The 16,602-nt window shown below is 32.2% G+C and overlaps 1 long non-coding RNA gene across 2 annotated transcripts; it reads right to left on the reverse strand.

The window, feature by feature from the left end:
- Positions 1–13,919: 13,919 nt before the first annotated feature.
- Positions 13,920–16,519, reverse strand: LOC106405128. 2 transcript variants are annotated; one of them, XR_001281272.3, is made up of 9 exons: positions 15,842–16,519; positions 15,685–15,766; positions 15,462–15,586; positions 15,259–15,339; positions 15,032–15,149; positions 14,800–14,957; positions 14,582–14,702; positions 14,272–14,376; positions 13,920–14,195 (listed from the first exon to the last, which is right to left on the reverse strand). It is a non-coding gene; the product is annotated as an uncharacterized LOC106405128 (long non-coding RNA). The 2 variants fall into 2 exon arrangements; XR_002660925.2 differs by having other exon boundaries at positions 14,272–14,702.
- Between the last annotated feature and the right edge of the window lie 83 nt (positions 16,520–16,602).

The raw sequence follows: 16,602 nt of genomic DNA on the forward strand, positions 1-16,602 counted from the left end.
TCGACTAAAGTTGGTCGTGACCTCCATACAATCCGGCATACAGAAGTCCGTCTCTGTATCCGTCTCCAAACAAAAACAATCCTAGCTAAGAATTTACATTAAGTGAAACAATCAATGTTGAATCCTCTAACCCCCTAGTTCCGGTTTATGCAAAGAACCTAAAACTAAACAAGCAATGATAGACTCGATTTCACACAGACGAAACACATTAGAAATAAACTATATTTATTCGAGGTCCTAAGCCGTGTACGAGAAGTTCGGGAATAGACCCTCACCTTAGCAACAATAAGAGGTGGTATCTATGAACTCCAGCTGCTCAAATGGACTCCAAATCTGAAATCAGATCGAAATTTCGAGTCAGAACGCCTTTCGAACGGTTTAAAACGGGTATTTACGGAAAAGTCAACCCGCTGGTCAAAGATTAATTATTTGATTAATTAATTAATTAATTAAATTAATTAATTAATTAATTAATTAAATCCGGTTTTTCCTAACCGATTTCCAATTGATTTTAACCGACTGGTTTAACCTAACCGAATCGAAATTGATTTAAACCGGTCAAACCACCGGTTGACCGAGTCACCGGCGAGTCACCGGTGTCGGTCACCGGCGGCGACGGCAACGCGGCGGCGACGCGGCGGCTTACCGGAAAAATCAACGGCGGCGACGGCGGCGATGCGGCGGCAGCTTCTCGGCGGCGAACGGACGGTGGTCGGTCACGGCGGCTCCGGCGAACTTTGGTCGGAGACGACGGCGAGTGGCCGGAATTCGCGGTGGCTCCGGTGGACGGCGGAGGCGCGTGTGTTTCACGCGCGCGCCGAGGCGAATCTTCGGGAGGCGCGTGCGGCTTCGTCCGGGCTCCGTTTGAGGCGTGGTTGGTGTCTACGGCTTCGTCCTCGACGTAAATTCAATATTATAATCTACCTCTTCTTATATTTTTTCCCCTTGAATGTTTTTATTTTTTGTAATCTGGTTTTATTAACACAGTTCGTCTATAGTAATTTGCTGCTTTTTATCGTCGTTTGAAGAGGTAGATTATAATATTGAATTTAAAGAGAAAGAGAGAGGCGTTTGAGCTCTCTCTCTCTCTCTCTTTCTTTCTCTTTAAAGAAGTTGGGGATGGTGGGGATGGTGGAGATGGTGGGTCATTACAAAACCTTTCATTTATATAGTTAAATATATATATCATGAATTGTAGGGAGAAGGTTGATGGGTACAGGGATAGTTACAGGACCATCAACAAGTCGACCTGGTGGTGGTGGTAGAACTCCATCCCCCTAGTTCTACATCTAAACCAGTGGACATGTGGTGCAGTGCTGGTGCACATTGTTTATATATGGGTCTCTTTATATATTTATGTAATGTGTAGTGTCTGAGCTCACAAGTCAAGCTTTTAATTTATTTCGATTTTATGTATATTGTATGTGAGTTGATAAAAAAAAGTATATTGTATGTGTTAGTGTATTATGTACATTAAAAACTCTATAAATTAATAATGTCAGACCTATAGTATTTTATTTTATTATTTATGGAGTTACTAATTTTCAAAAGTTTTCTTTTATATTTTTATATTTTAGAATATATTGTGAAATAAAACAATAATTAATTTTAGTGTTTTAAATTTGACTTTCATATTATTTTATTATATTACTTAGTATACATATGAAATATGTATAACAATAGTTAGATGAGTTTCAAATATAATTTTACTAAATATCATCAAAATATTTTAAAATGAAACGCAAAATAGAAATAGACTTCATTGCGAACTTTAAAAAAAATAGTTTCTACTTATATAAACTGCACATATATAAATTAATAATTTATAATTTTAGTGGGGCCATATATTTTTATAGAATTATTTTAAAAATATTATTTTATTAATTTATTGATTTGCGTCATATTTAGAACCAGTCCAATTCAGAATTGATGAAATGTATTTTCCATTGTGTATAAACTATAATGAATATTAAAAAAAGTGTTGGTTTACTTCAAGTACTTCAGTAGGAGACTTGATAACTGTTATAAGAAATCCAATTTGCATATCTCTTGACCATTTCTATGTCTGTTTTTGTAGTCCTATACACTGTCCAACCTGAACTAGTGTTTAATACTTTTCTCTTGCAAAGGACCATGATAATCATGATAACAGGACATTGAGTATTTGAGGTCCTGGTTTCTAATTTTGTTCTTGTTAGTGTGTCTCAGTCTCTCAGAAGACAATCTCTATACTTGATACCAAATAACAAGGACTTTTAAGTTATTGCATAATCCAAGTGTTTTGTTTGCTGGGAAAGTCGGTTGTTTTCTCCAGCACCAAGTTGCAAGAAACCCAAAAAAAGAAAGCACCTTTTTTTACAAAAATAGAAACTTTTCACTTTGAAATCTACAAAACGACAATAAAGTAAAAATAATAATTCATACATGAAATTGATTCATCTAGTTATTTGTATCTGTATATGTATCTTAAGTTTAGATTTTAACTAACCAATTGATATATCATGGGATTTTTTGGACTTTTGACAATGATATAAGTCCGATTTTTAAAATTTTTAGTGTTCTTCGAGTCCTTTGAGTCATTGTACGTTCATGTACGTTTTGGAAAAAAAATAAAGTTTTTCGAGCACTTTAAAACCTGAGGAACATTGTAGCTGAAAAGAACAAGTCGGATTGAATCTTTAGACTTGGTGCCGATCGACATCATCCTTTGGAGCCAACACCGATCACACAACACTCTTCGACGAGTTTTTAACAAGTTTCAAGAATTGAAAACTGATCCAAAATTTACACTTATTTGCAAACAAGTCACTTTGTGTTTTAGACTATATTTTAGGTTTCTAAAGTTATTATAATATTATTCAGACTTTGGAGAGAGATTGCTTGATATTTTGGGACAGACAAACAGAAACTCATTTTGTAGAGAGAAGATTTTGAACTCCTTTATTTACTCTTTTGATTTCTTAATGAAATTTATTCAAATAATAGTTTAGGTTTCATTAATCATGTTCGATTTGCTTGTTAGATTTAGAGTTTTTTAAAGGTTAAGAATGAATTGTCAGATTGGATATAATTTCTAGGGCAGTCTTTTTGTTCTTCATCTAGACTGAAATTAATGCTAGTTCTAGATTGATCCCTCGTAATTTAGATCTTAGGATAATTGATAGATGTGAAAGTGTTATTGATTTCCTGACTTAATTTTAGATGAAAAAATATTTATCATCGAAGAAATTTGGTTTATGAATTTTGTGAACTTAACAAACTCATGTTTAATCCTTATCTGAACTGTTGAATTTGTAAAGAAATTTGGAATTGTAAGATCTTGACATAGATAATCTATGCAGTGAAAGTTGATTGATTTGATTAATGTAATTTTAGTTCAAGAACAGTTCTTAAATACACCCTAAGCAATTTGTCTAATTTTCCATTCTGATTTACCTAAGAACATCCTTGAGTCTATATTTTTCCTAATCAAACTTTCCACTGTTTAAATTTCTCTGCTATTCATTTTTAATTTACTTTTGTTTGATTTAACTCGAAAACTTATATCAATGAGTGATCTTGAATCTTTGTAGATTAGATCCTTAAATAATGCATCTCTGAAAGTGAAATATAGCTCATTATGACTTATTTGAGCATATCAATTTTTAAGGAACTAAGCCAACAAATGTGGGTTTTGCTTAGTCTTCGCGTAAGATCCAAGAAAAAATAATGGCAGGAAACAGACACAGAAAATGACATATTTTATTAGATTGAGGTATATGAAAGTAAGATAGAAAGATAGACATTTTGTGGGTCTTTCCCATCATTAGATCAAGGCCCAATAGGCTTACAATGAGTGATGATTATTAGAGCACAAAAACCAGTATAGAAGAATGAATCATTATTAGTGGTATTGATAAATAAGGTTAATTTGGGGTATAACCACAACAGACGGAAAATTAATAAAAATAAATTTCATCTAACTTTATGGTCCTAATATATGTTAGAAATAAATATCTGGAACATGTTAACACCTTTCGATGGGATGGGTACACCCCAGTTGCGTTATATAGTCGGTTGACATAGTAACAAAAAAATTTAAATTTTATGTTTGATGACCATATAATATAGAATGTGAAAGTATATAGGAAAAGTAAGGAATAAAAAAGAGAAAGAATATCGGAAAAAGAAGAATAGGATGTATATGGGAAAAATATAGGGAGAGAAGAATGAAGAGTATAACGTATATAAAATATAAAGAACAAAAAAGGGAAGAGGAAGAAGAAGACAATGAGAAGGTCCATAATAAAATATTGTCGAAATTAAAAATAAATTTGGCGTTCATACAAATTCGAACAAGCCACTTAATACACCAGAAAATGGGAAACAACCACTAGGATATATGAGACTTTTAGTCATAGATATGCCTTCAAATATTTAGTGTGATTTGGCGCCTAATGCCCCAAATTTCCAAAGCTTTAGATCAGAGTTGGCATTGAGAAAGAGGAGTATAAAGACGAGTATGGAAATAAGGAAAAGGAAAAAGATAGAAGGAGAAGAGGAAAAGGAGGATGAGAAAGAGGATGGGGATGAGGAGAGGAATAAAAAGAAGAAATTTGATTAAGATTAGTGGAAAAATGTGAAAAGGATAAAACTGTAATTAATATATAAATATACATAATAATGTATGTGATGGTTAGTTACATAATTTTAATTTGTTTATGGTTATACAATGCAAAATCTCTAAAAAGAGAATTTCAGATTATTTTTTTTGACAACAATTTTTTTTTAGAATTTACGAATATTTTTCTTAATTTTGCGGATAAGAAGTTTTTAAAACATTGTCTTTCTGTTGGACATGAACAAATTCAATATTGTTCATTGTAGTTTCTGAGAACAAAACATGAAACAGATTATGATGTCTGACATTTTCAGTATCTCTCATGTGTCAAGAAGTTTTAGTGAAAACTGTGATTTCGTTTCTCAAAAGGGTTTATTATAGTGGCGATAATTTTGGAATTCGACAAGTTTATCTGAAAATGTATCAATTTTACCATAGTCTGTTTAAACTAAATATGTCATCCATATTAACTTTTAAAGGGAATTTTATCACAAGAATCCAAATTTTCTGATAATAATATTCCTTCTGTTTCATATTAAGTGTCGTTTTGGGTCTGTGCACACAGATTAAGAAAACAATTAATTTTGTAAATTTCCTATATAAAAACACAATTACCAATACACCTAATCATATTTCAACCAATAGAAAAATAAATTACTGAATAAAACTAATAAATTTTGCATTGAAAATCGAAAACGACACTTACTTTGTAACGAAAAAATTCTCTACAACGACACTTATTCAGAGAGGGAGCATTAAGCTAGATCGTTCGGTCTACCACACCATGAGATGTCTCCACTTATCTTAATAATTCAAAGCCAATTTGGATGGCTTCGAGAACAAATAAATAACTAAGAAATATCATAGATGGCGACAAAAAAGGATCGCTGGGATGACAAGAGGGGCAATAATTAAATTGAGTGGAGAAGAACAATCATACTTTTTTCATTTTTGATATCTTTATCTCTAGTTTTAATAGAATTTGTTAGATCCATCGCTATATAAAGACATCTATCGGTGAAGATATAAAGATAGAGAGAAGAGATACATGGGTTCTTCACAGCTAAATCAAGTATTCATTGTGCTTCTGTTTCTTTGCGTCATCCCTTGCCTTACCGAATCTGCTCTGCCTTCTCACCAGCAACCACTTCCAGTCACCGGTTAGTACAACACAAGCCAATAATATGCATAAGCCATAACACGTATAAGTTGCTTAACTGACATTTGACATGGCATGAATAGTCTAAACTGATGAAAGAGTTCATGAAATTTGTCTATGGATAAAATATTGAATATGTCTTGAACGGTTAAGTAGGATTGATCGAAACCGGAGTTTAGCTAACATCAGAAAGAATAAATATATTGTTTGTATAGTGTGTATGTATAAACTATAAGGAATAGTTTGAAAGGAGGAGAATGCAGGGTAATTTTGGCCGTGCACCCAGGCCACGAGATGCACCACCACCACAATACAAGTACAAAGTGGTGGTCATAACCACAAAAAATCTATAATATAATCTCTTTTCTCATATTTTACTTAATTTTTTTTTCAATTTTTCTAATCTGGTTTCATTAACATAGTTTGTCTATAATTTGCTGCCTTTTATCGTCGTTTGAAAGTGAATTCTTTATATAAATTAATATACACGAATTGCAGGGCGAAGGTTGATGAGTATTTATAGGCCAAATGGAGACATATTCGCAGGACCATCAAGCAGTGGACATGGTGGTGGTCGCACTCCAGCCCCCTAGTCCTACAACTAAACCCGTCGACATGTCGTGGTGGACATTGTTTATATATGGGTCGCTTAGATATATATTAATCTAATGTGTAGTCTCACAAGTTGAGCTTTTAATTTCTTTCGATATTATGTATGTATCAGTGGCGGAGCCACATGAAGTAAGGGAGGGGCAGTTGCCCCCGATGAAATTTTAAAATCCAGTGTAATTTATTTAAACTTTTAGTTAAGCTCCTGCTCATATATTATTGTTTGCTAATAGATTTCATCTTTTCCCTGGATAAAAATGTATTATAGATCCGCGGCATCCGCCACTGGTATGTATTGTATGTGTTGGTGTATTATGTATTATATGCGTTCTTAAATTTCTGTTCGCAAGTCAAGCTTTAATTTTTCGTTGTGTATAAACTATAATGAATATTAAAAAAGTGTTGGTTAACTTCAAGTACTTCAGTGGGAGACTTGTTAACTGTTATAAGAAATCAAATTTGTATCTCTTGACCATCTCTATGTCTGTGTATGTAGTCCTCTACACTGTCCAACCTGAACTAGAGTTTAATACTTTTTTCTTCCAAAGGACCATGAGAATCATGATAACAGGACATTGAGTGTTTGAGGTCCTGGTTTCTAAATTTCGTTCTTGTTTAGTGTGTCTCAGTCTTTCAGAAGACAATCTTGTGAGAGTCTACACTTGATACCAAATAACAAGTTAATGGACTTTTGAGTTATTGCATAATTCGAGTGTTTTATTTGATGGAAAAATCCTGCTGTTCCAGCACAAGTTACATGAAACCCAAAATAATAATAAACTAATTATAGTATTTGGATAAATATATTTAAAAACAATATTAGTAACAAAATATAATATGATTTTGGTATTTTGATGAAAATTTCGATAGTCATTTTGAAAAAAAAATCCAATTTTTCGATTTTGACGGAAAAACATGATTTTGTCAGTTCGATGAAAATTATGACATTGCGGTTATGACAAAAAATAATTTTTGCAGCTTTGGCAGTAAAACGCGATTTTGTGGTTTTGGCCAAAAATTTTGATTTTTGGTTTTGGCGAGAAAAATAGATTTTTTCGTTTATGACGGAAAAATATGATTTTAGAATTTTGACAGGAAATGCAATCTTGTGGTTTTAGCGGGAAAAAATAATTTCGAGTCTGGCGAGAAAATGAGATTGTCATTTTTGGCAGAAAAACTCAATTTCTGGTTTTGGCAGAAATTTTTTGGAATTTTGGTGGGAAAAAAATGATTTTCCGATTTTGGCGGAAAATGAAAATTTGATTTTGACGGAAAAATCTATATTTATGTTATGCAGGAAAACTCGATTAATTTATTTTTTTTATTTTAGTGGGAAAACTCAACTTTCGGTTTTGACATAACTTTTGTTTTTTACAGTTTTAACATGAAAAATCATTTTTTTGGTTTTGGCGGCAAAATAACTATTTTGGTAAGAAAACTCGAATTTGCAGTTTTATTGAGAAAACATTATTGTACTGTAAAACATCTATAAATTAATAATGTTGGGACTTTATAATTTTATTAATTTATAGAGATATTAATTTACAAAATTTTCCTTTTTAGATTTTTTTCTATTTTTTTATTTTATTTATAAAAAAGAAAGTATTTGATTTTACCGTATATACATTATTTAAATTTTAGAAATTTGACTTTCATATTGTTTTATTATCTTATTTGGTGTATATTTTTATGTTTCAGAGAATTGTTATGTGGTTTTTGATATAATTTGACTAAATATTATCAAAATATATCGAAATGTTAAAAAAAATAGAGGTGTTTTCATTGTGAATATAAAACCAACAATATAATGTTTAGTTTGTACTTATATAAAATATATATATAGATTATTAATTTATAATTGTAATGGGACTATATATTTACATGGAAGTTTTTAAAATATTATTATTTTATTATTTTATCGATTTGTGTTATATTTTATACCGGTCCAATTTGAGACCAAAAAAATTTATTAATTTATTAAGATTATTAATTTATCGAATATTAATTTATCGAATATTAATTTAATGAGGTTCTACTGTATACATATACGAGATTTTGGCCACCGTCGGCTTCTCCTTTTTGGGTCTCGAGTATACGAGATCTGAGCCATCGTCGGCCTTGACTCTTTTATAATGTTTTCCGGGGATTTGGGCCCAACACTTGTCATATTCATCTTGGCTCTCATCAACAACAAAATTCATCTTTTCCACTACAAAGTTACATACGACGTTAGTTTTGTGAACCAATCACGGATAGCCATTATGACTGACTCATTCGTCGTCATTGTAACACTTACTAGAGGGGGTTTTCTTGCTTCCAAAACTACAACCCGCTCATGGAGTTGGTAGCTAAGGACCACTAAGTCCTCTCTTCCAACATACCTCATTCAGACTATACTCATCGAGGAGTCCATAGGTCATTCTCCTTTAGCATAGCTCTGAATCCCAAGTCCGATGATTCTGGTACAAAATACTAGTCACCATTAGTATAACATCCTGAGTTGTGATATATAAAAAAGTTTAAGAGAATTGATTTGACTACCTATGTCACCAAAGTTGATTTATCTTTTCCGTCACACATCCGTTTAGAACTCCAGAGTTAAGCGTGCTTGGATTGAAGTACTGGAAAGATGAGTGACCTATCGGAAAGTGATTCGTGATATCGTGTGAGTGGGCCAAAGCAATGGGAAATGTCATGTGGTGATTGAAGGGTCAGTAAACAAGTCTTTCGGACCTTGGAAAATTAACGCACCGACGTTGGAACGGGATGGGAGCCACAGACCGAGAGAGCCGGCATGGGTGGTCCATTAGTCGTGGGCGGACGGGGCGTTACAAGTGGTATCAGAGCCATGTTAGCCATTTCGGTTCTGGCCCGAAAGGCGTCTTGGGACATGTCGTGGGGCGAAACGAGGACGTTGCGTTCTTTGAGAGGGGGTGAATTGTAACATTTCGAATTGTGATATATGGAAAGACTTAAGAGAATTGATTTTGCTACTTATGTCACCAAAGTTGACTTAATTTTTCCGTCACACATCTGTTTAAAACTCCAGAGTTAAATGTGTTTGGGCTGGAGTAGTGGAATGATGGATGACCTATCGGAAATTGATTCACGATACCGTGTGAGTAAGGCCAAAGCACGAGGAAATGTCATGTGGTGATTGCAGGGTCAGTAAATAAGTCTTTCAGAACAGGATGGGACCTACGGGCCGAGAGAACGGGCGTGGATGGCCCATTAGCCGTGGACGGACCGGGCGTTTCAATTACTCTCCTTACAATATCTCCATGTCGCCAACGAACGAGCATCCCTCATCTAAAAAACAAATTCATAACAATCATTATTATTTAGCCATGTTCTAAAAATCGGCCGCTTAGCTCTAGGCGGCCGTCTGGGCGCTACGTGTCACTCTTCCGCCCCGATTTATGCCAAATCGGTTTAAAAAATCAGATATCCGATTTTCTCCGCCTAGACCGCCTAAATGACCTCCTAACCGCCTAATCCATTTTTTTTAATAATATTTTTATTTATTTATTTGATCTAAAATTTAATAAATATCATTTATATTTATAATTTTGATGAAAATTACACTATATTAAGTTTATATATTCTATTTGTGTGTTTTATACAATCTTAAACTTGAAAATGTATTAATGTTATACATAATTAAAGATTAACATGTTTTATAACATAGTAAACAATCTAAAAATTTCACCCCGCATAATTTTCGATTAATCTCTGATTTTCTCTTTAGGCGCTAGGCCCAACCCGACCGTCTGACTAGCACCTAGCGCGTTCCCGAACATGGTTATTTAGATAGAAAGACAAGTACGATTATAATATGGTTTATCATCCACGTTAACAAACAAAAATAGCTCCAGAAAATGACGTAATAAATGTGGGCTCCTTATTTTTTGTTCGGGAAAATTGCATAAAAAACTTTGAAGTTGACAAAAGTTTACACTTTAAACCTTGGAGTTCAACCGCTAACACTTTAAACACTAAAACTTGTTTCAATAACATATTAAACATCGAAACTAACTTACTTGTTGCACACGTCAAAATTGTGACCGGTTACGGTTCATTAGCAGGTAAAACCGGTGACGTGGCGGTTTACTTAAAAAAAAATAATTTTAATAATTTTAATTAATAAAAACAAATAAAATTCAATATAAATTCAATATAAATTCTTAAAATTGATATATATTAAAAAAAATCAGGAAAATAAAATAAAATTCAAAAATAATAATAGGAAAAGAAATAATTTTATAAATTCAAAATATTACAATAAAATTTTACAAAAATCGATAAAAAATAGGAAAAAATAGGAATATTTAGATAAAATATGAAAAATAAAAAAAATTCAAAAGTTCAAATATTAAAATATTAAAATTAAAAGTAAAATGAAAATACTTTATAAAAAGTCAAAATAAAAAATTTTAATTTTTTTTTAAATTCAAAAATTTAATAGTCAACAAAATGTTTTAAAATCCTATTATATCTCGTAATAGCTTTTTAGAGTGATATGATTAAATTTGCCACCATCACCTCATGTCGAACCCGAACCGAAAATTTTCAAATGCCTTGTTGGGTCCAAATCTCTAGGATCCGAAGGATCCAAAACTGATAATTAATAATGATAAAATAAAATAAAATGTATAAATTCAAAAAATAATAATAAAAACAAAAATAAATCGTTAAAATCGATTAAAAATTAAGAAAAAATGGAAAAATAAAACCATGTGGCAAAAATTGGCAAAAACCATGAAGTTGGCAAAAGTTTATATTTTCAAGTGCCTTGTTGACTCCAAATCTCTAGGATCCGAAGGATCCGAACCCGGACACCCAAACGCTCAAATGCCTACCTAACAAACAAAGATGTTCGGTTTCAAGTACTTTTCATTTTCAATTTTTTATTTTTTCCAGATTTTTATAAATTTCATATTTTCCTATTTTAATCGATTTATACAATTTATTATTTTCATTTTTTTAAATTTGTTTCTGTTTTTATTATTTTTATTATTTTAGTCTATTTTTACATTTTTTTTAGTTTTGTTATAAATTTTTGAATTTATAACTTTTTTATTTTTTATTTTTGAATTTTATTTTATTTTTTTTGTTTTTCTGAATTTGTATCAATTTTTAGAATTTATATTTTATTTTATTTGTTTTTATTAATTAAAATAATTAAAAATTATTTTTTAAAAAAGTAAACCGCCACATCACCGGTTTTACATGCTAATGAACAGTAACCAGTCACAATTTTGACGTGTGCAACAAATAAGTTAGTGTCGATGTTTAATATGTTATTGAAACAAGTTTTAGTGTTTAAAGTGTTAGCAGTTGAACTCCAAGGTTTAAAGTGCAAATTTTGTCAACTTCATGGTTTTTTATGCAATTTTTCCTTTATTGTTCAACCTCCGGAAAATATATCATCAACCAAAACTGGATAAATAGTGCACTAACTAGCTTTCTTTTGCATATCTTCAGTTCTACCAAATCGGGAAATATGAGATGACGATGAAGAAGTCTCAAAAACCTATTAAAAATTGGTAGATTTATGAGTCGGTTCTGGTAAACTATTATATAAGTGGTTTTTGCATAGTGGTAAAGGGCTCACAGCTATGAGTACTGCTCTGGGTTCGATTCTTCTTGGACACCTGAGGCGCTTTAAGTGATAAGAAAACGTGGATCTTGCGGACTTCGTAATGATTAGTCCTTGAGCCTAGAAAGTATTTGGGATCACACTACACTACGGTTATAAAAAAAAAAAGTATATGAGCCAAATCTGTATATGCACCAAATGTTTTACTGATTCGACATTAAATGCAATCCAATGGGCCAGACACTTGTTGGTCAAGTTTGGGTCCGAGAAACTATATATATATTGTCATGGTTAATTATGTTATTACAAACTATCACAAATATTACAAGACGATTCTACGGCCGGTAATTTTACTTGTCTTATGATGATTCACGTCTGACTACATCATCTTCAGCCGTCCTATGAGATCCATGTCTGACAGTACTCCTTGCACTATGCCAAAGATCTCCTGTATGTTTTTCTCTCCATAAATCTGCATAATTCGCCTTTGCTAGTATTCGAAACCCAGACCTTCTAGTATAGAAGCATTACTGAATCATTAATCAAACTATTGGACTAAGGGGGTTTCACCTAAAAACTATTTCTATGCATACACATTTATATCGATTACAATATCTAAACCAAATCATTACATCATGTCCTAACCTAAACCTACATTTTAAGCCTATCATATCTAATAAACGATCCCGAAGGATAATGATGTAATAATCTCTACTCCACCTTTTTTACTGTATTTGTCTTTTTTCTATTCTAACAGATTTGGACAAAGTACACTAAAACCTCTATAAATTAATATTGATAAATTAATAAACTCTATAAATTAATAAATTTTATCGGTTCCAACATGGACCGGTTCAAAATTTGAAACAAATCGATAAAATAATAAGATAATAATTTTTTAGAACATTATATGTAAATATATGGTCCTGTTAAAATTATAAATTAATAATTTATATGTATACATATTTTATATAATTAAGAACATATTATTATATTGTTTGTTTTATATTCACAATAGAATTATCTTTATATTTTCTTAACACTTAATATATTTTGATAAGATTTAGTAATATTATATCTAAAACTACATTTAAGTTCTATGCAATATATATTACTAGTGGTATTCCGGCGCTACGCGCCGGGTTCGTATGTTTTGTTCTGAAATAAATTTACAATTCATTTAATGGTTTTAGTGAAGAAAATATGTTCAAAAATATAAAAATGAAAATATGTTAAAAGAGAATGAGATTTTTCCGATCCATTTGATAGTGATTAGTGACTGTAGTGTATTGCTTTGTTTTGAAGTTGCTTGGTGCAAAGTAGAATAGCATAAGTGGTTTTGACTAATCGATTCAATAAAAGTAGAAAAAAAAGTTGATAGTCGTAACAAAGTTAATTTAGTTGGAATTTAAACATAAAGTATAGTTGATGTTTTATTTAAAGAACATACTTATAATGTTAAGTACTATGTGGACAGTATATAGAAGGGACGAAATTTGAAATTTTATTTTAGAGACTAATCTGAATTTAAACGTTCGTAACCTAATAATTATTAAATTGAGGTAATGCTTTGACGACTCTAATTTTTCTAAACATATGCATTTGCGGTTGTGGAACTCAGTCAGGCCGTGAAACCTTAAAATCTATTCACAATATGACACCCTATTATGAAAGAGTTACTATTATTTTATAGGTGAGAAAATATCTTCTTCTTTTTTGTAACTGCGTGAGAAAATTTTGTTTTGACAAAGGAAAATTTACCAAATGAGGAAAAAAAAAAATATATATTGTTTTAATGTTTTGACAGATGCTCATCATTGTTTATATTTCTTTTTTCTTTTTTTGAACGAACATTGTTTATATATTATGCTATTTTAAAGATTTCGGAGAATTATTAAAGTCTGAAGAATGTCCGGTCACCACTCACCAATGTATTTTTATTCTTTATCAATAGTTTTTGATATATAGGTACGACATTACATTGGTACATGTTTCACAAAAATATATAACTTGGATAGCATGCAAGTTCATAAAAGTGCAAATGTGTTAAAATAAAACGAAGCCTTGTTATAGTAAAACTTGCAGAAATAGTTCAAACAGCCACAACGACATTAATGTAACAATAAAATAGAGAGTTTTGTTTAGTAAGTATAGTAAGTGGGGATATTGCTTCGGCAACTGTAGCTATGCCATGCGGGACTTCTTTTTCGATTCTCATGACCATCTTCCTGGTGATATCAAAGTGATTAAGATGAATATATAATTCAAAGAGATGTAGAAAAAATCTCAGTATTAGGTACCAACATGTATAACAAAGTCTGGGAGTGGTGGATGCTGATGCTCACTGATGATACGGGGTATGGTGAAGGTCTGGTGCTTGGATGTGAAATTGAACTTGACTAACTTGAGCTGAAATATGCAAGTTTTTCCCACAATATCAGAGATAAACTGGGGGATATCGTTGTATACACGAGCATTCACACTTGTACCTTGAACTCATTGATAGGTGAAAACATAATTTAATCATTGATATAACATAAATATTAAGGTGGGTTTCATTGCTATACACAGACGTAAGAGAATTAATTAAAATTAAATGCTTGAAAGAGGGAACCTATGCCAAAATTTGCGCAGCTTCAAATGCTTGAATGCTTGTTAAGTTTACAATTTCCATATCAAAGGCCACAAAAACAGCATCATCCTTCAGGTCTGATACAGACAGCTCCACGCGGTGCCTGTAGTGAGTGAACAGACACAAAGTGTATTGTAGAGTGAGGAAATATTTGGAAGGGAGCTATAATATCATGGATAGCAGAGCTTAAGTATTGTTACCTGAGGGCAGCCACAACGTTGGTTTTATCACAGAAAAGGCATGTGAAAGAAGAAATGTCTCGCTGTAGCTTTGTTGAACATTTCGAGCTTCCAATATAACACCATCCTTTATCTGTCTGAGTACCATTAACTTTGGCGGTACACAGAAACGCAATAATCTATTATAAGTCAGAGACAGTTACAATTAGAAGTGACAAATGCGAGAGTAACATGAGAGTGTTGTAAATTTGACCTGAGGCTCAGATGTGATAACATATTTGTTTAGCTCAGATATGGTGAGTGGTTCTATTTTCTGGGCGTGAAGCAACTTTGATGAAGAGAGTGTCTGGTTAGAGCCATCCCCAATCTATCTAAAGAGTTTTAATGTGGTAGCTTAGTTAAAGTGAGGCAAAATCATATGGTAAGATATTTAATGAACTAACCACTATGTAATCTGTTATTAAAATTAGAGATACTTACTTTTCATAGTTTTCTTTTCCCGCAGCTGCTCAGTGTCAAAGTAGAGATAGTTTCCAGATGTCAAGTTGAGGAATAACAGGGCTTCATAATAGGGTGTTTGATTATTAAAAAAAAAGGTTAATATGAGAACACAATATATACAATGCAGTCGAGAACATGTAGGGATTAATGCATGAGAGATTATAAATATTCAGATTTCTCACCTCCTACAAACTTAGGGTTTATGCTAGTAACCACCACAACTTTTGGCTCAGAGCCGTAGCTGTCCAATTTGCTATGAAATGCGAAAGGTAAACCGTCAAACAGGCTAACACATACATTCACGTCCCTGTGTAGATTCAATGTTAATAATATTCATAAAATCTAAGTTCAGATATACAGTCAAAACGATCAAATCTACAATTGAATTCCATGTACACAAAGTACCTTTCTGTACGTAGTGTAAGCATGACACACTATGAACCGTGTGTTCCATCATTGATGATAGCAATTAACTCTCCAAGTATATCTTGCAAGTTTACCAGTCCAATGGGGTGAATAATACGGTTACAAAGCAGTCAGATATAGAAGATCCAAAGCATACCTGGTAGTTGTTTATTGGTATTTGCCAGTGCCAATAGATCATTGTAGCTGCGGAATCGAAACATCTCAGTTGGTATCAGCTTATCAGAATCCGTTATTTCTTCAAATTTGTACCATCAGTGAATCGAATAGAGACATGGGCATCAGAGAGCCGGAATTTGTTGTCGCTCTGTGTAACGTCACTAAACGCGTAAGCAGAGATCTCGGAGGACAACTGTGGCTATTCATCTCTGAGAAGGTACCATTTTATAGTGAAGAGTCTCTTTTGATGATAATGACTATGTTTAATTTAGAGAGAGTTGAATGAGTAATGGGTACGCGGTAAATGATGAGATCGAAGCCACAAACGGATGACGTTACAGAGGTGATGGTCTGAGTTTCTAGAAGACGAAGAGATTTGGAGAAGGAGACGAGTCCTGGTCGCAGCAAGCAGAAACCCTAGACGGAGATGGACCATCTATGAAGAGCCCATCAAAGAAAAAAACATAAGTAGTCCAAAAAGTTAAAATAACAATTACACGTGTCCAAAAACACTCCTCCTTCCTTGATGACGTGGACGCAGGAGAAGAGAAACAATCCAACTTTATTATAATAGATATACACCATATAATATAATAAAATTAATACAAATGTCAAATTAAAAAAAAATATAAAAATTAATGTCTATATAATAAAATCAAAATTTTTTTTTATCTTAGAATAAATATATCTTAAAACAAGAAATATAAATAAGGAAATTTTTGTAAATTAATATCTCTATAA

This window comes from Brassica napus, chromosome C6 (genome assembly GCF_020379485.1).
Source record: "Brassica napus cultivar Da-Ae chromosome C6, Da-Ae, whole genome shotgun sequence".
Lineage (NCBI taxonomy): Eukaryota > Viridiplantae > Streptophyta > Magnoliopsida > Brassicales > Brassicaceae > Brassica > Brassica napus.